A 19,168-nucleotide genomic window follows, 5' to 3' on the forward strand; every position below is an offset into this window, starting at 1 on the left:
TGTTTTTAGTTTTTTTGTGTTAATGTTTAAGACTGAATCTCCTTGCAGTTTTACACTGATTCAAAATTTTAAAAATCATCATATTTTAGAAGAGGTGGGAGGCTTATGAGGACTCATGTAGTAAAAGTCTGCAAATTTGTAGTTTATAAGCTACATACCTCTGAAAGATTGATTTTGGGACCTTGTGAAATACATTTTTAAAATATGAGCAATCTTTATAAATTGAGAGATTTTACACAAATATCTGAATTTCTGGCCTCTCTTAAAAATTGATGGGCCGGGACTGCTGGGTGGCTCAAGTCGGCTAAGTGTCCAGCTCTTGGTTTCGGCTCAGGTCATGATCTCGGGGTTGTGGGATCGAGTCCCATATCGGGATCCACGCTCAGTGAGAAGTCTGCTTCAGATTCTATCTCTCTCTCCCTGCCCCTCACTGCTCTCTCTCAAATAAATAAATAAAATCTTTGAAAAAAATTGAGGGCTTTAGTAAAATGAACTGTCATTCCTGCACAGTGGTTTTGGATGCAGTTGAGTGCCAGCTGCCAGTATTGGGCAGAATGTGAGCTTCTAGAGCTTCCAGGTAGATACAGTTTGCCCCGGGGCCAGTTTCCCTCATTTCCATCACCTTCTTGACTTACTGGCCCTTTGGGTTTGCATCACTGTCTGCCTATTCATTTTTTCCTCCCCTCCCCCCCAAGGCACCTCATCAAATATGTGTGCATGTAGTGAAATAATTCAGAATTCACTGTCACTATGGCCAGCTTCCGTTGGTCTCAAGAGTCACAAGTCTTGCTGATTATGTAAGAGTCAAGTCGAATTTCTCAAAAAAGGAAATTGAGAAACCTGAAAGTGTTTTGAAGAATCTTTAGATGAAACATTCTCAACAGAGATGAACATTGCCTCTCGAGACTGAAAAACTTAGAAATCACAATGGTTTGAAGGCTTCCAAAGGGCTCCAGTACTAAAATAGACATACGGTATATCTGTGGTATTAAAGTTTCATGGGGAGAAGTCATTAGGAAAGAAAATGAAAGGATGCTGGAGGGAGGTGATACAAAATAAAAGAAAAAGTTTGAGAAACAGTAAAATGGAGAAGTCAGTCCTCAGAAAGACTAGTGCCCAGGCCAATGTTTTCCTGTCAGCTCTGGTTCCTTCATATGCAAAGGATCTCAAATAAGTGTCTAAAGAAAATAATAATCTAGTCAGAGATGTTGCCTTCAATCCAGCCTCACAGGAGGCTACCCAATCCAACTGTGAAAAGTAAACCAAGCATTTCTTTTAATCTCCAGCTTTGTTGAGATATACTTGACCTACAGCATCGTGTTAAGTTTAAGATGTAGTATGATGATTTGTACCTGCATATATTATAAAATAAGTACCATAACAGGGTTAGTTAACACTTTCATCACATCATACAATTACCATTTTGTGTGTGTGTGTGTGTGTGTGGTAAGAACATTTGCTATTCACTCTCTAGCAACTTTCAAGTATACATCTTTATTAGCTATAGTTACATGCCACACGTTAGATCCTCAGAACTTATTGGTCTTAAAACTGGAAGTTTGTACCCTTTGAGCAACATGTCTCTATTTCCCCCACCCCTTGCCTTTGGCAGCCACCATTATCTTCTGTGTTTCTTGTTCAGCTTTTTATTTCTTGCCTGAATACCGCAGCTTGGACTTCCAGTACCATGTTGAATAAAAATGATGAGGGTGGACATCCTTGTCTTGTTCCAGATCTTAGAGGAAACATTCTCAGTTTTTCACCATTGAGTACAGTGCTAGCTATGGGTTTTTCATATATGGCATTTACTATGTTGAAGTATGTTCCTTTTAAAACCACTTTGTTGAGAGTTTTTATTATGAATGGATGTTGTATTTTGTCAAATGCTTTTTTCTCATGTATTGAGATGATCATATGGTCTTTATATTTTATCTTGTTAATATAATGTATCACACTGATTAATTTGTGAGTACTGAACCACTCATATCTGGGCAATAAATCCTAGCTGATTGTGGTAAATGATTTTTTTAATGTATTGTTGAATTCTGTTTGCTTATATTTTGTTGAGGATTTTTGCATTTTTGTTCATCAGAGACACTGACCTGTAGATTTTGTTATTTATAGTGTCTTTGGTTTTGATAACAAGGTAACGTTGGCCTCATAATATTAATCTGGAAGCTTTCCTTCCTCTTCTATTTTTTAGAATAGTTTGAAAAGAGTAAGTATCAGGTCTTCTTTCAGTATTTGTTTCAAATCACTGTTAAGCTGTGCAGTCCTGGACTTTTGTTTATTGGAAACTTTTTAAATTATCAATTCAACTTTGTTACTATTCACTGGTCGATTCAAGTTTTCTTCCTGATTCAGTTTTGGAAGATTCTATGGTTTAAGGAATTTATCCATTTCTTCCAGGGTATTCAATTTGGTATACAGTTTTTCATGATTTTCTCTTATAATCATTTGTATCTCTGGGGTGTTAGTTATCGTTTCCTCCTTTACTTTTAGTTTTTCATTTTATTTATTTGAGTCCTCTCTTTTTCTTGATGGTTCTGGCTAAAATTTTATCAATTTTGTTTATCTTTCCAAAGAACCAGATCTTGGTTTCACTGATATTTTCTTCTTCATCATCTTCATCTCTTTCATTTCTTTCTGCTCTAATCTTTATTTTTTCCTTCCTTCTACTAGTTTTGGGTTCTATTTGTTCTTTTTTTCCTAGCTTCTTTAGGTATAATGTTATGTTGTTTTTGAGATATTTCATGCTCCTTGAGGAAGGCCTGTATTGCTATATACTTCTCTCCTAAGACTGCTTTTGCTGAATCCCAAAGGTTTTGGACTGTTCTGTTTTCATTTTCCTTTGTTTCTATGTATTTTTTGATATCCTCTTTGATTTATTGGTTGATCCATTCATTCATATTTTTAGCCTGTGGATATTTGTTTTCTTTCTAGACTTTTTCTTGTAATCGATTTCTAATTTTGAAACATTGTGGTTGGAAAATGCTTGATATGATTTCAGTCTTCTTAAATTTATTGAAACTTGTTTTGTGGCCTAACACGTGATCTGTCCTGACTAATGTTGCATATACTTGCAAAGAATGTCCATTATGCCGTTTTAGGAAGGAATGTCCTATATATACCTGTTAGGTCTATCTGGTCTAATGTGTCACTCAAAGCCACTATTTCCTTGCATTAAGCTTGGTATTTCTGAGTTCAGCTTTATTAGAATATACATATAAGTAGGCCCATGCAATATTTATCTTTCTCCTTTTGACTTTTTTTTAATTTTTTTAAATTTTTTTTATTTATTAATGATAGTCACAGAGAGAGAGAGAGAGAGAGAGAGAGAGAGAGAGAGAGAGAGGCAGAGACACAGGCAGAGGGAGAAGCAGGCTCCACGCACTGGGAGCCCGACATGGGATTCGATCCCGGGTCTCCAGGATCGCGCCCTGGGCCAAAGGCAGGCGCCAAACCACTGCGCCACCCAGGGATCCCTCCTTTTGACTTTTTTTTACTTAGTGTAATACCATCAAGGTCCAACCATGTCACAAATGACAGAATTTCCTTCTTTTAATGGTTGAATAGTATTCCATTTTGTGTGTGATATTTTTTTTTCCATTCATTTGTCAGTGAATACTTAGATTGTTTCTGTGTCTTGGCTGTTTTGAATAATGCTGCAAAGAAAACAAGGGAGTACATGTATCTCTTTGAGATACTGATTTAATTTCATCCAGATATATATTCAGAAGTGGGATTGCTGCATTATATGGTAGAAAATCCAGGGGAAAACAGATTTTATCGTTGCTGACCTAAGCATAAACTACTATAGTAAAACCATTTTTGGAGAGTGTTTTGATACTGCCTGGTAAATTGAACATGTGCATAAGTTCTGACCCAGTGAGTTCGTTGTATGGCAGAAAGTCAGAAATTTCTCTGACTTTGTTCAGAAGAATGTATGAGCAAGGATGTTCATAGCAGTATCATTTGTAATGTTAATGGCAAAATATTGAAAACAACCTAAATATCTATCTTTTGGGAATGGGGTAACTGTTTCAAATCAATTTAATGGGATTATTAAAATATTTTAAATAATGAGGACTTTTTTAATCTTCATAGATAAATCTTGATCCCGTAATATTAAGAGAACAAAAAAGTAAGTAGAGAAAGCATGGTAACATATATGTAAACTGTAAAAAAAAAAAGGCACATTAAACAATACTCTTTATCATTCTTATACATGCATATGTAGTAAGAGTATAATTCATTCACAGCAGAAATGCTTTCTCACTACGCAGTGATGGATAATGGAGCTACAACTGTATCTATAATTCTTTCTTTCTTTTCTTTCTTATCTTTCTTGAAGGAAAAATGTTTTATTCTGGCTTCGCACCCTTGTTAGAGGCACAGGCGCCCTTACCTACATATGTCTCACTACTCTAAGCCCCGATCACCTTAAATGCTCACCTTCTCATTCCATCCATCTTCCTCCTTTTTATTTTTATTTTTTTATTTTTATTTTATAAATTTATTTTTATTGGTGTTCAGTTTGCCAACATATAGAATAACAGTGCTCATCCCATCAAGTGCCCCCCTCAGTGCCTGTCACCCAATCACCCCCACCCCCCAGCCCACCTCCCTTTCTACCACCCCTAGTTCGTTTCCCAGAGTTAGGAGTCTCTCATGTTCTGTCTCCCTTTCTGATATTTCCTACCCATTTCTTCTCCCTTCCCTTCTATTCCCTTTCACTATTATTTATATTCCCCAAATGAATGAGACCATATAATGTTTGTCCTTCTCCAATTGACTTACTTCACTCAGCATAATACCCTCCGGCCCCATCCACATCGAAGCAAATGGTGGGTATTTGTCGTTTCTAATGGCTGAGTAATATTCCATTGTATACATAGACCACATCTTCTTTATCCATTCATCTGTCGATGGACACCGAGGCTCCTTCCACAGTTTGGCTATTGTGCACATTGCTGCTAGAAACATCGGGGTGCAGGTGTCCAGGCATTTCATTGCATCTGTATCTTTGGGGTAAATCCCCAGCAGTGCAATTGCTGTGTCCTAGGGCAGATCTATTTTTAACTCTTTGAGGAACCTCCACAGAGTTTTCCAGAGTGGCTGCACCAGTTCACATTCCCACCAACAGTGCAAGAGGGTTCCCCTTTCTCCACATCCTCTCCAACATTTGTGGTTTCCTGCCTTGTTCATTTCACCTGTTCTCATTGTGGTTTTGATTTGTATTTCCCTGATGGCAAGTGATTAATGCCTTATTTCTTAAGAAAAGAAAAAAAGTAAATATGGCAAAGGATTAACTTTGGTAAATATAGGTGGTGGGTACATGAATGTTACTTTATGTACTTTTGGTATGTTTAAAGATTAAATAAAAATAAAACATTTCAGAACACAATAGGGATCCATACAAATTTTAGGATTATTTGTTACAGCTCTATGAAAAATGTAGATGGTATTTTGATAGAGATTGCATTGAATGTGTAGATTGCTCTGGGTGTCATAGACATTTTAACAATATTTATTCTTCCAATCCATGAGCATGGAATATTTTTCCATTTCTTTGTGTCTTCCTCAATTTTTTTCATAAATGCTATGTAGTTTTTAGAGTAAAGATCCTTTACCTCTTTGGTTAGGTTTATTCCTAGGTATCTTATGGTTTTGGTTACAATTATAAATGGGATTGATTCCTTAATTTCTCTTTCATCTGTCTCATTGTTAGTGTATAGAAATGCAACTCATTTCTGTGCATTGATTCTATATCCTGCCACTTTGCTGAATTCCTATATTAGTTCTAGCAATTTTGAGGTGGAGTCTTTGGGTTTTCCACATGAAGTATTATGCCATCTGTGAAGAGTCTGACTTCTTCTTTGCTGGTTTGAATGCCTTTTATTTCTTTTTGTTGTCTGATTGCTGAGGCTAGGACTTCTAGTGCTATGCTGAACAACAGTGGTGAGACTGGGCATCCCTGTCGTGTTCCTGACCTTGAGAGAAAAACTCTCAGTTTTTCCCCATTGAGAATGATATGTGTTGTGGCCTTTTTAATATGGCTTTTATGATATTGAGGTATCTTCCCTCTATCCCTACGCTGTGAAGAGTTTTAATCAAGAAAGGATGCTATATTTTGTCAAAAGCTTTTTCTGCATCAATTGAGAGGATTGTATGGTTTTTGTCCTTCCTTTTATTAATGTGACATATTACACTGGTTGATTTGCAGATTTCGAACCACACATGCAGCCCAGAAATAAATCTCACTTGGTCGTGGTGAATAATCCTTTTAATGTACTGTTAGAGCCTATTGGCTGGTATCTTGGTGAAATTTTTGGCATCTATGTTCATCAGGGATATTGGTCTATAATTATTTTTGATAGGGTCTTAGTCTGGTTTTGGGATCAAGATAATGCTGGCCTCATCAGATAACATAAAGAAATAAAAGGCATTCAGATTGGCAAAGAAGTAGTCACACTCTCCCGCTTCGCAGATGACATGATACTGTACATAGAAAACCCAAAAGAAAAAAAAAAAAAAAAGAAAGAAAGAAAACCCAAAAGACTCCACCCAAGATTGCTAGAACTCCTACAGCAATTCGGCAGTGTGGCAGGATACAAAATTAATGCCCAGAAATCAGTGGCATTTCTATACACTAACAATGAGACTGAAGAAAGAAAATTTAAGGAATCAATCCCATTTACAATTTTGCCCAAAAGCATAAGATACCTAGGAATAAACGTAACCAAAGAGGTAAAGGATCTATACCCGAAAAACTACAGAACCCTTCTGAAAAAAATTGAGAAAGACACAAAGAAATGGAAAAATAGTTCATGCTCATGGATTGGAAGAATTAGTATTGTGAAAATGTCTATGCTACCCAGGACAATTTACACACTCAATGCAATCCCTATCAAAATACCATAGACTTTCTTCACAGAGTTGGAACAAATCATCTTAAGATTTGTGTGGAATCAGAAAAGACTATGAATAGCCAGGGGAATATTGAAAAAGAAAACCAGAGCTGGGGGCATCACAATGCTGGATTTCAAGTTGTACTACAAAGCTGTGATCATCAAGACAGTGTGGTACTGGCACAAAAGCAGACACATAGATCAATGGAATGGAATAGAGAATCCAGAAATGGGCCCTCAACTCTATAGTCAACTAATATTCGACAAAGCAGGACAGATTATCCACTGGAAAAACAACAGTCTCTTCAATAAATGGTGCTGGGAAAATTGGACAGCCACATGTAGAAGAATGAAACTGGACCATTCTCTTACACCTTACAACAAAGATAAAATGGATGAAAGATCTAAATGTCAGGCACGAATCCATCAAAATCCTAGAAGAGAACACAGGCACAGGCAACACCCTTTTTAACTTGGCCACAGCAACTTCTTGCAAGATACATCTATGAAGGCAAGGGAAACAAAAGCAAAAATGAGCTGTTGGGACTTAATCAAGATAAAAAGCTTCTGCACAGCAAAAGAAACAGTCAACAAAACGAAAAGACAACCTACAGAATGGGAGAAGATATTTGCAAATGACCTATCAGATAAAGGGTTGGTATCCAAGATGTATAAAGAACTTATTAAACTCAACAGCAAAGAAACAATCCAATCATGAAATGGGCAAAAGACATGAACAGAAATTTCACCAAAGAAGACAGACACATGGCCAGCAAGCACATGAGAAAGTGCTCTGCATCCCTTGCCATCAGGGAAAAACAAATCAAAACCACAATGAGATACCACCTCAGACCAGTGAGAATGGTGAAAATTAACAAGACAGGAAACAGAAAATGTTGAAGAGGATGGGGAAAAGGAAACCCTCTTGCACTGTTGGTGGGAACATGAACTGGTACAGCTGCTCTGGAAAACTCTGTGGAGGTTCCTCAAAGAGTTAAAAACAGAACTGCCCTATGACCTAGCAATTGCACTGCTGGGGATTTACCCCAAAGATACAGATGCAGTGAAAGACTGAGACACCTGCACCCCAATGTTAATAGCAGCAATGTCCACAATAGCCAAACTATGGAAGGAGCCTCAGTGTCCATCGACAGATGAATGGATAAAGAAGATGTGGTCTATGTATACAATGGAATATTACTCAGCCATTAGAAACGACAAATACCCACCATTGGTTATTTGTATTTGTTTCAACGTACATGGATTTGGAGGGTGTTATGCTGAGTAAAGTAAGTCAATCAGAGAAGGACAAACATTATATGGTCTCATCCACTGGGGAATATAAGAAATAGTGAAAGGGAATAAAGGGGAAAGGAGGGAAAATGAGTGGGAAATATCAGTGAGGGTGACAGACATGAGAAACTCCTAACTCTGGGAAGCAAACAAGGGGTAGTGAAAGGGGAGGTGTATGGGGGAAAGGGGTGACTGGGTGATGAGCACCAAGGGGGGCACTTGACAGGGTGAGCACTGGGTGTTATGCTATATGTTGGCAAATTGAACTCCAATAAAAAAAAAGATAATGCTGGCCTCATTGAACAAATTTTTAAGTTTCCCTTCCGTTTCTATTTTTTGAAATAGCTTCAGAAGAATTTGTATTAGTTCTTCTTTAAATGCTTGGTAGAATTACCCTGGGAAGCTATCTGGCCCTGGACTCTTGTTTGTCAGGAGATTTTTGATTACTGCTTCTATTTTGTTGCTGGTTATGGGTCTGTGCAGGTTTTCTACTTCTTCCTGTTGTAGTTTGGTAGTTTATGAGTTTCTGATACTGCATCCATTTCTTCCAGATTGCCTAATTTGTTGTCATATAATCGCTCATAATATGGAACCAGAAAAGACCCTGAATTGCCAGAAGAATGTTGAAAAAGAAAACCAAACCTGGTAGCCTCACAATTTCTTACTTCAAGCTATATTACAAAGCTGTAATAATCAAGACAGTATGGTACTGGCTTAAAAACACACACTGGTGAAAAAATTATAACTAATTCTATTGAAGTAAGGAATAAGAGCTCCCACTATTAACTTCCTATCTTAGCCAATGCAAAATGACCAGAGGAAGAAATAAGAATAGTAAATATTGGAAAGGAAGAGTCCAACACTGTAAAATAAGCCCATTTAGAACTAGCAAAAGTGTTCAGAATAATATCTAAGCAGTTTAAATGATGCCAAAGTTTATTAATCAGTGTTTTTTTCCATACTCCCTATATCGTTAGAAAATATAAAGTATTTAACTTCAAGAGCAACAAAAACAAATACCGTGGATTTAAAAGAGATATTCCTATTTAATGAAATTTATGACACTTTGCAGAAGGACCTGAACAATGACAAAAATTAATGGAGAGATTCTGCTTAAATTATCTATTGTCACATGACAAATGAGTCCAATATTTGGCTACTTAGCACAAAAATGACTTCTTTTTTTCTTTTTTTTTGAAAAAGATTTTATTTGAGAGAGAGAATGTGTGTGTAAGAGAAGAGCATAAGCCAGGGAGGGGTATAAGGAAAGGGAAGAGCAGAGGGAGAAGGAGGGACATATTCCCTACTGAGCAGGAAGCTCAATGTGGGACTCGATCCCAGGACCCTGGGATCATAAGCTGAGCTGAAGGAAGATGCTTAACTGACTGAGCCATCCAGGCACCTCATAACTTATTTTTTTTTTTTCTAATGATTCCATGAGTTGACAATCCCTGTGTTCTTCTGTTGTTCTCACCTAAGATCATTCATGTGGCTATGGTCATCTGAAGACTTGATTAGAGCTGGGGGATCCAAAGTGGGCACACCTAGGTTATCTTGCAGTTGACTTCAATTCTCCTTCTCCAGTGGGCTACACTGGGCTTCTTCTTATCATAGTAGTCTCAGGGTTGTAAGAAGGTAGAAGCTTCAAGTTTTCTTAGATTTTATGTCAGAAATCATCATTTTTTTTTGCTTTTGTATTTGTCAATAGAGTCATAAGCCCTTTCATAGTCAATAATTGGAATGGGCACCACCCCTAGACTGACGGAACATCAAAGACTCATTTCAAAGGGAGAAAGGGCATTCTGAGATGGAAGAAATTTTTGACCATTAAGCAATCTACCACACATTTGCATTGCTAAATAGGATTACTCTTAAATGTAATAATCTAAATTCTCTCTTTAATAATCTATATAAGTAAATACAATCCAATGAAAATCTGAACATTAATTTTTAGAGAACACAATGAGATAATCCTAAAGTTCAACCAGAAGACAAAAATGAATACAGATAGTCAAGAAAATTTCCAAACAGAGCAACAACAAGTGAAACTGGACCAACAAAATTTCAAAATACACTGTACCTTCATAGTTAAAACAGTGTGATAATGGTGCAAGGATTAGGCAAATGGATCAGTATTTTTTTAAATAGAGAATCAAGGAGAAGAACCATACATATATTGAACTTTGTTATTGTGAGGGAGCATTCCAAAACAGTGGATGAAATTTAATTACAGAATTAATGAATATCCTTTTTTAAAAGATTTATTTATTTATTTATTTATTTATTTATTTATTTATTTATTTATTAGAGAGAGAGAACATGAGCAAGGAGCAGGGGAGAGGGAGACAGACTCTCCAGCTGACTCCCTGCTGAGCATAGAGGTATTGTGGGGCTCTATCTCAGGACCCTGAGATCATGAGAACTAAGCTGAAATCAAGAGTTGGGTATCTAACAAACTGAGGCACCCAAGTGCCACTGAGTATCCTTTTCAAAGACTAAGTTAAATCTAATACTTTATACCATGGATAAAAGTATTCAGTATTCAGATATACTATAAAAATATTAAGAGCATGTAATGGAATTCTTTGTCAATTTAGAAGGCATAAAGGAAAAGGTTGATGAAATTGACTATAAATAAGTTACAACATTCTATACAATGATGAATAAAGTGAAGAACCAAGAGATAGACTGGGAGAACATATTTGCAATGCCTGTTCATAAATAATTAACACTCAAATTATAGTAATATTTCTTATAAGGCAATAAAAAGCAATAGGAGTGAGAGAATGGGCAGATAACCTAAGCAAGCTACGCAGAAGAGAATAATTCAAATGACCAGCAAACATAAAGATGCCTAACTTCACCAATAATCATGTAATGTAAATTAAAGCAATGGGATTTTTTTCTTTCACTAATGAATTTGTTTTAAGATTGATTCTATTCAGTAGTGACAACTATGTGGAAAATGAGTAGTCTCACCTCTAGTGATGGCACGCATTCTTAAAATTTTGTCAAAGGCTAATAGGCAATTTCTATCAAAATTAGACAATTTTTACACCGCAGTTCCACCTTTAGAAATCTAAACCTTAGAGAGAAACTCAGGCACAAAAGATGCATATACAATTCTAATGGCAGCACTGTCTAGAATCAGAAAACAATGGAGCCTGTCTAAATTTCTATTCATAAGTTAATAAACAATTTATTGTTTATTCATTCTACAGAACAACATAGAACTGTAAAAAAATGAGTTAGGCCCTTCTGTATTGAATATATTAGGTGAAAACGTCACAGAGAAATAGATGTTGCTCCCATTTATATAGAAAGAAAAAATCAATATTTATATATTTCTGCAGGTAAACTCGTGGAAAAACTATTAAAAGTCATTACCTCTGCGGAGAGGAGTAAAAACATACAGTTTTCACATTAAATAATGTGCTTGTTTTTACTGCTTATATCTCTTACAAAGAAGATTAGTGTATATATTATAATTTTTAAAGGAATCTGAATGAAAGATGTTATTAACTTATAGATTTCATCAAGTTCTAGGAAGCTTCAGAGACGATGACAAGGAAGCCAAGGGCTGTGGAAACTTTCTCATAAGAGATTGTGTTGAAGAACCTGGGCATCTTGTGTTTGAGTAAGAGAAAACTTATATTTGCTCCAGGGAACAGAGCTATGGCCAAGTGGATGAAAATTCAGGAGACAGAGTAAAACTTTCTAATTATTCACGACACTCAAATGTGAGCTAGGTTTCTGAAAAAGGCAGTGGGAGCTTCTGTTACTGGAAGAAGCAAGCAGAGACAGGGCAACAATTTGTTAGGTTTATTTTATAGACCGTGACTGTATTGTTGGGGGGTGGGATGGGGGGAGAGGGGTCCAAAAGAAGCCATTTAAACCTTAGGTTCTGGGATTCCAAATGTCCTGAGTAGATATAAACATAAAAATTATTGTCCATGACCTATGTAGTCCATGATGTATCTCAGATTATGTCTGGAACAAAGCCATGACATCTAGCTAGAAGATCATAGTTCTATGAGAAAATTCATAGAATTTCACCTTTAAGTGGAGCCAGATAAGCTCTCCATTTTAAATTTCAGATCCTTTAGCATCAAAGTGGAATTCATAGACCAGAAGCATCCACTTATTAGACATGCAGAATCTCAGACTTTACTCAGAATCTGCATTTTAATGAATCTACTAGGGATTCCTATTCTTGAATCTGAGAAGCACTGATTATCCAACTATCTATAGAACTTCTCTTATTCTGGAGCCTTCAAAGTCCAAATAAAAAGAAACAACTCATCAAAAGAAAAAAAAGCCTCAGTAATTAGAAGTTTTGATTAGCACTACTCAGAATCTGAGAGACATGAGGACAAGAAGGGAAGTATGGCCATATATATATACATAGATATATCTGCATGGGTGTACGTGTAGTGCATATACAGAATGTACACACACACACACACCCTTACCCCCACTATCTCTAGTTATCAGTGCAAACTGGTGCTTATCAACTGTTTTACTTTTGAAAGAGATTTCAGCTCACCTCTCCACAAGTGAATAGCATTCTCAATTTAATTAAACACTAAATAGAAAAAGATAAACATCTTTGAGACTTTTTCATACGTTTCCTTTTGACAGCTGTTATTACTTAGGACATTATTAATGTCATATTCTACATTTTATGGTGTATTATGAATTCTTTCCATTGGTTTCAGCATATAAATGGTTATTTCAACCTTGCTTTACTAGGCTTTGAACATTTCTTTTCACATCGGGACTGTTTGGGACATAGGAGTTGTGGAAGGAGGTTACCATAAAAGAAGAGAAGAAAAACTCTTCAAGAGAAGAAAGCTTCCAGGTAGCTGGAAAAATTGTAATTGCCATGTAAAGCCTTAGCAAAAGTGTACTGTCATCTGACTTATTTGACTATATCTATTTCCTGAATCGTCTTGGCTTTTCACTTGTGTACTAACGCTTTTAATGGAAAATAATGAATTCAGCAATGTAGGGGGACATCACAATTAAACTTTGTGCTGGATCTTCTCGAAACATTGTTTCTCACAAACAGTTTTCTTAACAAGTCATGTTGTCTTTTAGCGGGCTTTGCAGAGTTTAGAGCAGATTCTCCCCAACTGGCCCCAGATGGAAAAAACACTCTTGAAATTGGATGGTTTTTTAAGTGTAGCTCTCCACAGCCTTCTCAAAGGTGGGGGGAAACTTGAACAGAATGCATTTAGTAGCATGGTCTATAATTCCCCCAGCAGCCCACGTTATTTGGATGTTTTTGCTTCTGGCTGTGGAATTTTTCTAATTTAATTAACTCATTAGCGTTAGCAGATGACACAGTGTGAAAATTCTTTTCCCCAGTCACTTGTCTAAATATTCTTCCATTCCTCTGGGGTTATGTGCACACTTTATTTATTTTTAAAAGTTATTTATTTATCTGTCTCATTTTTACAGTGACTTTCCCCTTAGGAGTTCATGGGCAACATACGGGCATTTCATGTAATGTACTAGAAAGCATTTCTTTAAGCAATAAATGGAGAGGAGGTAGAGGAGGGAACAAAACAGGGAGAACAGCTTTACTGAGAAGGACGGGGAGGGAAAGAACAGATGGTTGGAGAAGAGCAGCCCGAGCTGAAATGCTTATCCTGGTCCAAAGCCTTGCTATTCCATCTCTTAGCTTTTGGTTCATACACTGTAAAAATGTAGCAATAGTTTCTGTCTGGAAATCAGCTGGAAATACTTGAATGGCAATGAAGGCAAATTTTACAGGATTATTCCAAACAGAAATGAGTCTTCTTTGTGCCAAAAACATTCATTCATTCACTTTTTTAAAACCTTTTATGATATGAATCTTCCTTCCCTCAAAATTTGAGGATGTGTTCTTTCCTTTCTCTTCTCTTCTCTTCTCTTCTCTTCTCTTCTCTTCTCTTCTCTCTCTTCTCTCTTCTCTCTTCTCTCTTCTCTCTTCTCTCTTCTCTCTCTTCTCTCTTCTCTCTTCTCTCTTCTCTCTTCTCTCTTCTCTTCATGAGCTCTGGGGCCAAAATAGATATTGAATAAAAATTATTATTCTTTTTTTTAAAAAAGATTTTATTTATTCATGAGAGAGAGAGAGGCAGAGACACCAGTAGAGGAAGAAGCAGGCTCCATGCAGGGAGCCCGACGTGGGACTCAATCGTGGGTCTCCAGAATCACGCCCTGGGCTGAAGACAGCGCTAAACTGCTGAGCCACCCAGGCTGCTTATTATTGAATTCTGAATGAAAGAAATTCTGTTGAGTTATAACTAACAGTTATTGAGTATCTACTCAGGATTTGGTTTTATTTAAAGATTTCATTTATTTATTTGTGGAAGAGAGAACACGAAAGAGAGCGCGAGAAGGGGGGAAGGCAGAAGCAAACTATTTGCTGAGCAAGGAGCCCAATGCAGGACCCAATCCCAGGACCCTGGGATCAGGACCTCAGCCAAAGGCAGACACCCAACCTCCTGAGACACTCAGTTGACCTCTACTCAGTACTTGAAAATGAGCATCGTAAGCCTCAGAGCCATCTTGTTAAGATGATTGCTGCTGCTGCTATTTTCATTTTATCCAGGAAGAAACTGGGACCAAGCCATGTTAAATAAATTGCTCAAGCTCATAAAGATCACTTATGGTCACAGAACTTTTCAGCAGGATAATTTGAACTCAGGACTCTCCAGGATGCTGGTACCCAAAATGATGTGGATGTAGCAGAGTCAGGGTGGAAGAGCCTCAAACTGCCATGAGGAAGCTTCTTTGGGTTCCTGCTGAGAGAGAATCATAACCTGACTTTCTGTAGCAAATAAATACATCTTGGGTAATAGAAAGCATTGACACTGGGTTGTATATTTTGAAAGGCTGAACTTTATGAACTTTTTTTTTTATTATATCTCACCTTAAAAAGTATTTAAATTGTAAGCGTTGGAAATGATTGAATGGTAGATGTTTTGGAGGTGTGAAGAGCTTTCCCTGTCCTTTGTTCCTAAGGAGCTCAATTCACATTAGTATCTGTTCTTTCACTGTTGTAGTTTGCTGAGCTGCATGCTGAACAACAGCAAAGATTTCCAGACCCTGCCTGCGCTGGAATCCCCTAGTTCCTGGGTTGGAGGTAGCCGTTTATGTAAAGGGAGCATGAGGCAGTAATTCTTAGGGTTTCTTTCTGGCATTTAAACTATCAGCTGTAAGCTACTGAGTAGCTTCTAGGGTGAGAAGTTTAATAAACATGAGCCATGAAATCATTCTTTAAAATCAATTTTCATCATCATGCAAGATTTTCCTCCGCTTCAAAGAAAAAAGCTGTTGTCACATCCTGCAGAGAGTGTTTCCAGCCACTAACTTATCTGGCAAGGACTGGCCACATTTGGGAAATCTGTTAGCATGCAGTCTTCTAAATCAGTTTCAGGGTGCTATTAGGACTTAAATAGACATTTTGTGGTTGTAAGTCACAGCATTTGGCATTTTTTTTTATTCTCCTGTCCAGAATGGAGACAGTGGTTTTCTGTTCCAAGTGTGCGTGCACACACACCAGCACTCACACACTCCTACACATTCACACGTGTGCAACCCCACACAGTTATGTACATGTGCAAGTACTTCATGAATGGATGTATCAATAGCAAAAAGTTGAGCCAACATACCTTCTAAGAGGAAACTGCTGTATGTGTGTGTTTAAAGTATAAGAAAAGGCAACTGCTTTCCTTTACATGGACCTAATACATCTGGATGAAAAGATTTCAATACAAAGCTGACAGGAGTTTCAAACATTCTATTTGGTAGCTATAAGCAAATCTTACAGATTCAGTTTCCTCTTTTCCCTCCTGCTCTTTGCACTTAGAAATAAGAGCAGGATACTCTTGGAGAACAGTGGAGAGAAAGGAATGAATGGGTCTGGAAGCATTTGAGTCAGGAATTTCTTCCACTCTTGTCCTTGGTTTTGGAGGTTCTTTTCCCCATCCTCTGAATGATGGCTTCACTCTGAGTTTCTAAGATTCTATTTATGCATTAACTTAGAATCTAGATATATTTCTGTCTTTAGTCAATATTAATTTTTGCATGTAGCAAAAGACTACTTTCAGCAAGATGATTGGTGAGCTAGACAGAATGGGCATACTGGGGAGATGCCGATCCATATTGTTCGTATCTAATATTCTTCTTTGGGATCAGTGTTTTCAGCTTAAGTATTATTAGTTGCAGTGACTGAAAAAAAGGCAGTTGTTTCTGCCAGCAACTGTGTGTCCCTTGGCCCTCAAGGAAAGGAAAGAAAGCAAGAAACGTGCTTCACCCTTTCAAACTGGTGCTGCATGTCAGAGTCATTCAGGGAGCTTAAAGTAATGAAAACTGCATCGGCCCCTAAGAATTCTGACTGATTTGATCTCTGTGATTCCCCTGGGTGACTCCAATAGATGGCAAAGTTGAGGACCACTGCTTCAACCAGTGGTTAACAACCCTAGGCTGCTGTCACCATACTCTAGTGCCTGGGGGCCCTGTGCCTAGAGATTCCAGTGATCTGAGATGGGATATGGGCATTGATGTGTTTTACAAGGTCTGCAACCAGGGTGGAGATCCATGAACTGCCTTGTCAGGGACAAGAAACTTGCTGCCCTTTTGTTTGGTCTTTGGCACGTTCAATTCTGAAATCATTCTTTGTAGGATTTATACCATTAGGAACTAGTATACTGGATACTGCAAGGGATGTGTCAGTGAGCTTGCCGGTTGTATATGAGGCTGCAAACAATCCTATTTTGCATAGTTTGTTGCTTAACGAAGCTGACTGAAAAAGTATCCTGAATCTTACATTGTCTCATCGCAACTTCACAAGAACCTGGTGAGAACAGATTGGCGAATGTAAATTCACAGAAGTTAGGGAACATACTCAAGTTTACGTGGCAAAGAGGGCTCAGAGCTAAATCTTTTAATGCCTTTGGTTCTACCTTTTTACTCCATTTCTTCCAGGGTTACCATTAAAATTTCAAAACAGAGGTGGGAAGTAGGGGAATCAGAGAGGGAAGAATTGCTATGGAGAAAAGTTCTCAGAATATGTGTGAGTGTATGAGAGAGTGTGAAATAGGTGTGTCTGCATGTGAGTGACAACGTACTTGTGAGCAAATATGCCTTTGAGGTTTATTTAATGGTGTTTGATTATAGTCCCTTGAAAATTATACAGTCTGTTAATAAAGTCTGGCAGAAAAAAGAAATCGGTGATGTCTTTAGGAATATTAAAGGACCTGTCTAGCGTTGAAAGGCCATTACTATCTGTGAGAAAAAGAGAGTTTATTAAGGTCAACACAGATTCTACAGATACCTAGAAAATGATATTTTCATCAGTAAGAGAGAGATGTATGTGAGAGGAGAAGGGAGACTGATATCAATGTCCATCAGGCAAAAAAAAAAAACGATGCTTAATTTCCTGTCTTCCTTCAAATCTGACCATTTTCCTTCCCTTGCAAGGAGGGAGAAGCTTCCAACCCATCACTTGGAAGCAGATCTGTGTTCTTTATAACCAGCGTTGTTAGAAGCCACAGAAAAGGCATGAACAGGACTCAGTTATGGTACTTTATAAGTTCAGGCAGGTCCTAAGCAGTAATTTTTAAGTTGATAATAGTTTTAAAATCATGATAAAATATTTTCTTTGAGGCTTGAGTATGTCTGTGTGTTTGGCTATAAAAATAATTTCAGGGTTATAAATGTGTATAGCAGTTCTTTGCTGTAGCAATGTTATATTGCCACCTTGCTCTTTATGTGATCACAAAGACAGCTGTAAACATTCATTTATTCCTTTATTCATGCGAACAACAAATGTTCATTGAGTGTCTGCCATGTTGCTATGCATCAGGCATTATACTACGTCGGAGAACATTGAACTTAAAATATCATCCCTGCTCTCCAGGAACTTAGTGTCTGGTGGGATTTTTAATTCCATGCTATTGTTCAGAAGGCTTACATAAAGGAGACCAGGAATTCCCCAAGGAAGGCTGGCTGCCTGTCCAATGGTATCTCCATGGGGTGTGATTCAATTATTGTCAAGCCTGGAAAAGAGAAACTATTCTCAATCTTTCAAGCAGGAAGAGAGTTGATGCAAGGAATCTTTTAATGAAACTTGAAAATGCTGGAGGAGCAAAAGGCATAAGTTGGTGGGACTGAAGGACTGAAAAGCTGCTTCTGCCTTTTTAAATACTGAGCTTGTTGGAGGAATCACAGAAGGTACTGGATCATGCAGTCACCTGCTGTTGATGCTGCTCATCAAGACCTCTAGACCTTCAATAAAGACCTCTCTAGACCTCCAATAAAGAGAAGTGTATAGCAGGGGAAGGCAGGGATGGGTGGGTGGCAGTGAGGGCGGTGAAATCCAACAGTGAATTAACCAGCAGAGAGGGTCTGGGAGTAGCCACTGACACTCAGAGTTTTCTGTCAGGTGTTAGACTCATAAATTTATTAGTACCCTTAGATATGATCAGACTTTGAAATCTGACTGAAATTAAATTGTATGGACTGAAATGTAACCCCTGGAAATTCATGTTGAAGTCCTAACACCCAAAGGGACCACATTTGGAGATTGGGCCTTTTAGGAGGTAATTGAGGTTAAAAGAAGTCATAAGAGTACGGGCCTCATTCAATAGGACTGATGTCCTTATAAGCAAGAGAAAAGAAAGAGGCACCAGAAGCATGTATGCAAAGGAAAAAGTCATGTCGGGACACAGAAGGTGACCTGATGCATGCTAAGGAGAGATGTCTCACCAGAAACCAACACTGCCAACACCTTGATCTTGAACTTCCAGCTTCCAGAACTGTGAGAAAATAAATTTCTATTGCTTAAGCCACTGAGTCTGTAATATTCTGTTATATATTGCAAGCTGACTGATATACTAAGCAAATATCTAAATGATGAATATAAAGAGTCAGATGCTGACTTGCAAATGTGTATTAAAAATGTAACTTTTCAA

At 37.6% G+C, this 19,168-nt stretch overlaps 1 protein-coding gene across 13 annotated transcripts in view; it reads left to right on the forward strand.

Annotated features, from left to right (window-relative positions):
- The window catches only part of NCKAP5 (NCK associated protein 5), a 947,559-nt gene that overhangs the window by 117,982 nt on the left and 810,409 nt on the right, over window positions 1-19,168 (forward strand). For 3 of the 13 annotated variants that reach the window (XM_055316276.1, XM_055316279.1, XM_055316281.1), the window contains one exon: window positions 12,957-13,065. The exons of 7 other annotated variants lie outside the window; for them this stretch is intronic. The gene's annotated coding sequence lies outside the window, so the exon portion shown is untranslated. Of the gene's footprint in view, window positions 1-8,785; window positions 8,850-11,733; window positions 11,842-12,956; window positions 13,066-19,168 lie in introns of those variants that run through there. 3 more of the 13 variants (XM_055316277.1, XM_055316274.1, XM_055316278.1) reach the window with 2 other exon arrangements.

Source organism: Nyctereutes procyonoides, unplaced genomic scaffold (assembly GCF_905146905.1).
Source record: "Nyctereutes procyonoides isolate TBG_1078 unplaced genomic scaffold, NYPRO_anot_genome, whole genome shotgun sequence".
In the NCBI taxonomy this organism is placed as follows: Eukaryota; Metazoa; Chordata; class Mammalia; order Carnivora; family Canidae; genus Nyctereutes; species Nyctereutes procyonoides.